Genomic DNA, 6884 nt, shown 5'->3' with positions numbered 1-6884 from the left:
GCACACTCACACACGCGCACACACACACACACACACACACACACACACACACACACACACACACACACACACACACACACACACACACACACGCATGATGCTGACAATGGCTTTGCCAGGTGATGACTATAAGAAAGAATGTGGGCCATACTCTAGTTGTGTCAAAGTGATGTGTGTGAAGTGAAACATCACTCAAACCATGTTCATCCCTCTTTCTACTGGGATCATAGCGATGTCTCGCCTGCTTCTCCTGCTCTTAAGGCCAGAGTCAATGAAGCTTTAGCAAGAGTGGAGAGTCTCGAGCGAGAGAGGAAGAATGCCATGGCTAGAGAAAAGAGGGCAGAGACCACAGTGAGGAGTCTTTTGGGGGATTTGAGGGAAAAGAACCTCATTAATGAAGAACTCAAAGAGGCTTGATTTCTACTCAGGTAAGATGAAATTAGCACTTTGAAATTCATGTACATCTTGCTCTTACACTCTTTATTAAACTCCTTTGTTATTATATGAAGGGGACTTATTAATTTTTTCTCATACAATTACAGATCTTCAAATAGACTTCAAGGCAAAGCAGGGCCATGAGTACTCAAAGGACCACAGAGAGCTTGCCCTCACACTCCATCTACATGGTCCAAAGGCATACAAATACCTCAGAGAGACTAAAAATCTTCCCCTCCCTCATCCACATACATTACAAAGGTAGTCTTAATGTTGCTCAATTTCATTTTTGGAAATTACGGTTGCAAATACGTTAAATAGCTACTTCTCAATTTTTGTACAGGTGGCTGTGTTCGGTGGATGGCAAGCCTGGCCTGAACAAGATGATGCTGGATATGCTGGAGAGAAGATGCCAGGACGACCAGGCTAAATATGGATGTGTTGCACTCATGTTGGATGACATGGCCATCAGAAAACATGTGCAATATAATCCACATAACCAGTCAATGTCTGCTTTTGTAGACATGGGTGATGGAAACAATGAGACCGATGTTGCTACTGAGGCTCTTGTGTTCATGGTGGTTGGCCTACACGGACATTGGAAGGCTCCCATTGCATATTACCTGACGAAGTCTCTGTCACCTGAAACACAAAGGGTCCTTCTCAGTCATGCTTTGGAGGAGCTGCCTGCACGGGGCATTCGGGTGGTATCTGTCACGATGGATGGGCATGCCTCTAACGTCAGCATGTGCAACCAACTTGGGTGTGAGCTGAAGGGAAACCCACAGGAGCCACTTCAAACCAGTTTCCCGCATCCCTCGACTGGCGACAAAGTATTTGTAATGATGGATGCATGCCACATGCTGAAGTTAGTAATATGTTGCAGGTAAATGATGATTGTTGTAGACCTATTTGTACAAGTTATGTCTCTGCTGCTAAAAGTTGTATCTAAATATTGTTGTCTGTTCATTTGCACAGTTATGGCTGGACGTGATGATCAACATGTTGCTGTTTGTACTTGTTTGAGCAGTGACTGCATCTTTCTCTGCAGGCATACAGTCCAATTGCAACGACCACCGGACAGATCAAGTGGAGGTTCATCAATCATCTCAATGATGTGCAAAAAAAAGACGGACTGCATGCTGCCAATAAAATCACAGACAAACATGTCTACTTTGAGAACCACAAGATGAGGGTGTCCCTGGCTGCAAACACTGAGTCGCTCCGTGTCAGTTGCTCTCCGCACAATGAGGGATCTTAGGCACTCTCAGTTTAAAGACTGTGAGGCAACGGCAGAATTCATTGAGGTAAACAGTTAGTGATTATAGAACCAAGTACGAGGTTTTTTTTTAAAATAATTGATCAAAATGTGATTTGAGCATCAGGAACAATTTGTTGATAATTCTCTAAGTTCAACATGCAAATATTTTCATGAACCGTGATATTGCATATTCATAAATACATATATAACCTCACACATACCTTCACACATGTTAGAGTGGTAAAGCTCTGTGTGAAATGTGCTGTAGCACAAAGCAGGCCTGTGGAGAGAAGGAAGTCAAGCAAATACTAAGTTTGCACGTTGAACATACAGTTTAGAAATAAGTACTCTGTTCTCTTTATATCTTGAGTAGATGAGTATTGATTACAACTATCTGATACCTAATGAAACACTGTAATGATAGTGATTTAGATGCCGATATTTCTTTATAGATTATTGACAGGCTGTTTGACACAATGAATGGACGCAATCCTCGTGCCAAAGGATTCAAATCTCCCTTGGGTGCTTTGAATTGGATAGAGGGGAAAGCATTTTTGTCAAGAGCCAGGGAGTACTTGCTCACTTTGGTGACAAAAGATGGAACACCACTTCACCGATCTAAGAGGTCTATTAAAATAGTGCTTGTTATTCATGCAGGAAAAGTTCACGACATGAGTTCAACGATACTCTGTTCCATTATGCATCGAGTTCATAAGATGCTCTGTTCTCTACATCAGGTTCATATGATGCTACTGTTACAATGTGTTTTCCTTTAGTTTTGTCTGCTAACATGATGCTCTTTTATTTCAATGTTTTTCTGTGTTCACTTTTGTTTGTTGGAATTATCTTGTATTCATTGTTTTTGAGGTCCCAGATGCTTCTAAATAGTATGTATTACACAACATCAAGTTTGGCAGGTGTCAGAAGGAGGGTATGTATGTTGAAATGATGTTCTCTTGTTTCAATGTTTTTCAATCTGCAGTTTTGTTTCTATTTGAATTATCTTGTATTGAGTGTTTTTGAGGTCCCAGATGCTTCTAATGGTACGTACTACACAACATCAAGCACATGTAGGTGTCAAAATGGTATGTATTGCATGTGTTCTTGCATGTGTTCTAGTTCTCAAGTTATCCCAGTTCTGCAATTACATTGTTCCTAGTTAGCTAAGTGTCCTACAAGTATACTGTATATGTTTTGCCATGATCAGAGTAATAAAATGTTTTTCTTTTGCAGGTACTTGTCAGTCATCGGATTTGTCATTAACATCGACACGTTGATGCTGATGATTCCTGAACTGCTCCAAGTTCAGCGGTATGTCCTCACCTACAGGTTCAGCCAGGATCACTTGGAGCTCCTATTTAATTCCATCAGAGCGTCAGGTAGGGTTGATGTTCTTTTAATTGCAATAAATTCTGAAAATGACTTATGAGTAATGTATGTATTGTAATAATAATAATAATCCTTATATTTATTATAGCGCTTTATCAATGACTCTCAAAGCGCTTTACAAATACACATTACACATACAGATCATACATACATGTAATGGTCATCTACTGTGGACAATACCCACAGGAGCAAATTGTGTGCCTGTTTTCCATACAAGGTGCCTGGAATAACAATCCATCTGCACGCCAGTTCCAGGCCATCTTCCGCCGTCTGATGGTTCGGTGTTTCATAGTGAGACAGGCAACGTGGCAGCCCAAGATCACACTGTGTCCCTGTCTGCGGTAGAGATGTCCTCTGCTGAAACTGCTGAAGAGCACCCATCTCCATTCGCCAACATTTCGGCTGTTGTGAGTGACCACAGCTATCTTCCCACTCGGTTTGGTGGTCTGGTGGAAAATGCGCTGGTCTACATCGCAGGATTTGTAGTCCGGCAGATTCTGCGAAAGCTATCCTGTGATGTGTGCCATGCAAGCTTGGTCAGAGATGCTGTACCTTCATCATTTGATGAGAGCTACCACCTTCTAGCCCTGAAAAACAACGGTGGCCTAGTGATTCCATCACAAGGCACAGTGAAGGTGCTGAGAGCTGCAGAGAGGGTGATTCGCCAAGCTTCAACAAGGCAAGCTCCAAAGGTGTCGACAGTCACCTACATCGTCCTGGAAGAGATTGGAACGGAGGATGTTTTTCAGCTTGGGGAACACATTGAGGAGACGCAGTTTGGCATCGACAACCATTATTCCAACTTGTTGTCATTGGTTGTGTCTGTGTTTCTGAAAATAAGACTACACCACATTGCCAAACTCACCTCTCTTGACCTGCAGAAAGGGAGCACGAGAAAGAAGCTCTGCAAAACAGTCCTGTTTCAGGGCTTTTAGCTCATTTAAACTTTCATGAGCAACTTTGTGTAAATATGGTTTGGGGCGGGGTGGTGTCATGTTCTTGTGTTTAACTTGAACATTTACATTTTTTATATAGATGTAGATTTTCATTTTTTCTGACATAGATATAGATATTCATTTTTACTGATATATAACAAATACCTATCATACATAACATATAGGCTATCAAATACCAGAATATTCTATTGTTGTTAAGCCTACAATGAATATTAAAATACGCTGAATCATGTGTCCGGTATCATATGACGTTTGCAGAAAAAAAAAAACTTGAAAATCAGTTTTGTATTCAGCGAGTTATGATTGATTAAATGCACTGACACTTCATTGCGCCTGCCAGACAGATTACACTGAGTGGAGCGGGTGACCGGTCCAAGATGGCGGCCCCACGGCTCTTCGCTCGTCAGCGCCAATAGAGAGGCGAAGTCACGCCCATCTACTTCTACGACTCGCAATTAAAGCGAAGAAGAAGAAGAAGAAGAAGAAGAAGAAGAAGAAGAAGAAGAAGAAGAAGAAGATCTCATAACTGATTTATTCCCTCCAATACATATAAGAGATTGCTCCAATAAATTCACTTTTACAAGATGCCTGTGTGCTTTGTACCAGGTTGTAATCACAAAAGTGATCATACCACTTGCTCGTTCTATCGCTTCCCGTCTGATGAAAGGACCAGGAGTCGTTGGACCAAACATATCAGGTAATATACATGTTTTGCATGGAACATAGTCAAGTTAGCTACCTAGCTAGTAGCGAGCACGTTAGTTAGCATCACATTACTTAGCCTTGTCATTTGTATTAGCCTTAACATGAAGTAAACCAAAATTTAAACAGTAAGAGTAGTCATGATGGTAAGTATTTTGTGAAACATTTGAAGAGTAGCCTATCGCCCCCTCCACCAGGTGCTAAGGGGGCGGGAGGTAATGCCACATTAGCATCGGCGATCTTTTCTACTTAATGCTATCTGCACAAATGGTTAACATTGAACATTAAAAGATCAGGCAGTTCGGGGAGAGTCGAAGGAAGGCAGGCAGGCAGCTTTGCATGACATTCTTCTGGACGTGTTTCATTGTGATGATAGTGAGGGTGAGTCAATCTGTTTGTTGGAAAGACAGTAGTTGAGTGATTACTGAGAGAAAATTATTAAAAGAGATAATTATTCAAAGTGTTGTTACTTTAAAGTGTTGTTACTGACCTTTTTCTCTTTTATTTTCTTTACCTCACCTGTAACTGCTGAGACCCTGATGAACACACTGGACTGACCTGCTCTGGCAACCTGATTTCCACTGTACGTAATAGTATTTGGTTATGGTACATTATTTATATACATCAAAGGTACAATGCACCCCCCAGAGACACACATGTATTGTGTGATATTTTGCATAGGTCATGTGAAATCATCTTTACATACTAGAAAACTGTAGGAGCGGAAACTTGTTTTGAAATTGAATTTTTAATATCCGATAATAAAGTTGATCTGTTTTCTTTATTCTTCTCTCTTCCCAGCTCCATCCATCACCATTCTCTGTTCCTGCAGGTCCTGCTTGCTAATCAATGCTCATATTTTTTTACACAATTACAAATAAAGTCAATGTATTGTATGACATGAAGTTGTGCTTCATTCTGAGTCAATAATACATTAATTCTGCCTTCAACTGCACAATGATTGTGGACTGCACCGACATCCATGTATCTGCCCCCCAGTAAGATGAACCAAGCAAAGAGGGTCACCATCATGCCCAAGGACATCCAGCTGGCCCGCTGCATCCGCGGAGAGAGGGCTTAAACTGACCTGAGACCAGCACACCCAAACACAACGGCTCTTTTAAGAGCCACCTACAGTTTCAAAGAGTTGCAATCCTACGTTATTATAATGATTAAACTGGTTCATGTATCACTTAGTTTACTGAACCGTGATGAATGAAAGAAATTAGTGAGGTAGTGGTTTACTGAAGTTACAAAGACATTAATATATGAGTAACAGGTCAGTGTAAACACAGGCTTCTGTCAATTATGGATCATTCAAACTAAATATCTAATAAAGTTCTAAAATAAGTATTCGGTATATTCCTTGATAGCTTTTGGAGAAGGTTGTTTTTAAGTTTACTAAAATCTATCGTTTCAACTCTTTCACTTTATAAAAAGGGAACAGGTGAGTAGAGCATCATTGAGTTTCTTATTCTGTCGGTAAATTATCCAAATGAATGTTTTTCATTGTTTTAGTCAACCCTAAACAAATTAATTGTACCTTTTTAATAATGACCTTACATGGTAGGCAAAGTTAAATTAACTTCAGAAAATCAAATCTGTTCTGAGAAAACAAAATAAATGTTTAAAGATAGGAACTTGCCATCCCACTGAAAAACAGTCCGGAGAGATTTAAAGGCGTAGTTGTAGTTCAGTCCAACGTTTCATTTGGATTCATTTTTCCAACAGTCAACTATTTTCATAAAGAATATATATATTTTTCAAAGTCAACTTTATTGTCAATCTTACTCAGTTTGTGTTTATAGACAGAGAGATCAAAAAGACTTTTAAATAAAAATAAAATTATACAATTTACAGATATGTATACAAATATATATATATATATCCTATATACACCATCATGTATAATGATGGTGGACACTACACCTCCAGCAGGGCAGATGGCTGCACAAGTCCATCGGGGGATGCTCCCAAAACACCCGACTCACTCACAAAGAGACCAGACTCAAACACTGTCATCCGATAGGCCTGCACAAAAGCCTTCACCCCTTCGGCCTCGTCTACAACCCCCCAGTTGACAGCCATGACTCCGTCCAAGTTGTACCCCCCGAGCACCCTCTTCATGAGGGACGTGCATG

General features: G+C 40.4%; 1 long non-coding RNA gene across 1 annotated transcript; it reads left to right on the top strand.

The window, feature by feature from the left end:
• The first annotated feature begins 245 nt into the window (after nucleotides 1–245).
• Nucleotides 246–1285, top strand: LOC139433904 (uncharacterized). Its single transcript, XR_011643299.1, has 3 exons — nucleotides 246–428; nucleotides 543–696; nucleotides 779–1285. It is a non-coding gene; the product is annotated as an uncharacterized lncRNA (long non-coding RNA).
• The last annotated feature ends 5599 nt before the right edge of the window (nucleotides 1286–6884 follow it).

The sequence above is a fragment of the Pseudochaenichthys georgianus genome, chromosome 5, assembly GCF_902827115.2.
Source record: "Pseudochaenichthys georgianus chromosome 5, fPseGeo1.2, whole genome shotgun sequence".
Taxonomy (NCBI): Eukaryota; Metazoa; Chordata; class Actinopteri; order Perciformes; family Channichthyidae; genus Pseudochaenichthys; species Pseudochaenichthys georgianus.
Note: the sequence above shows the minus strand (reverse complement) of the source record. Positions and strands in the feature narration are given on the sequence as shown.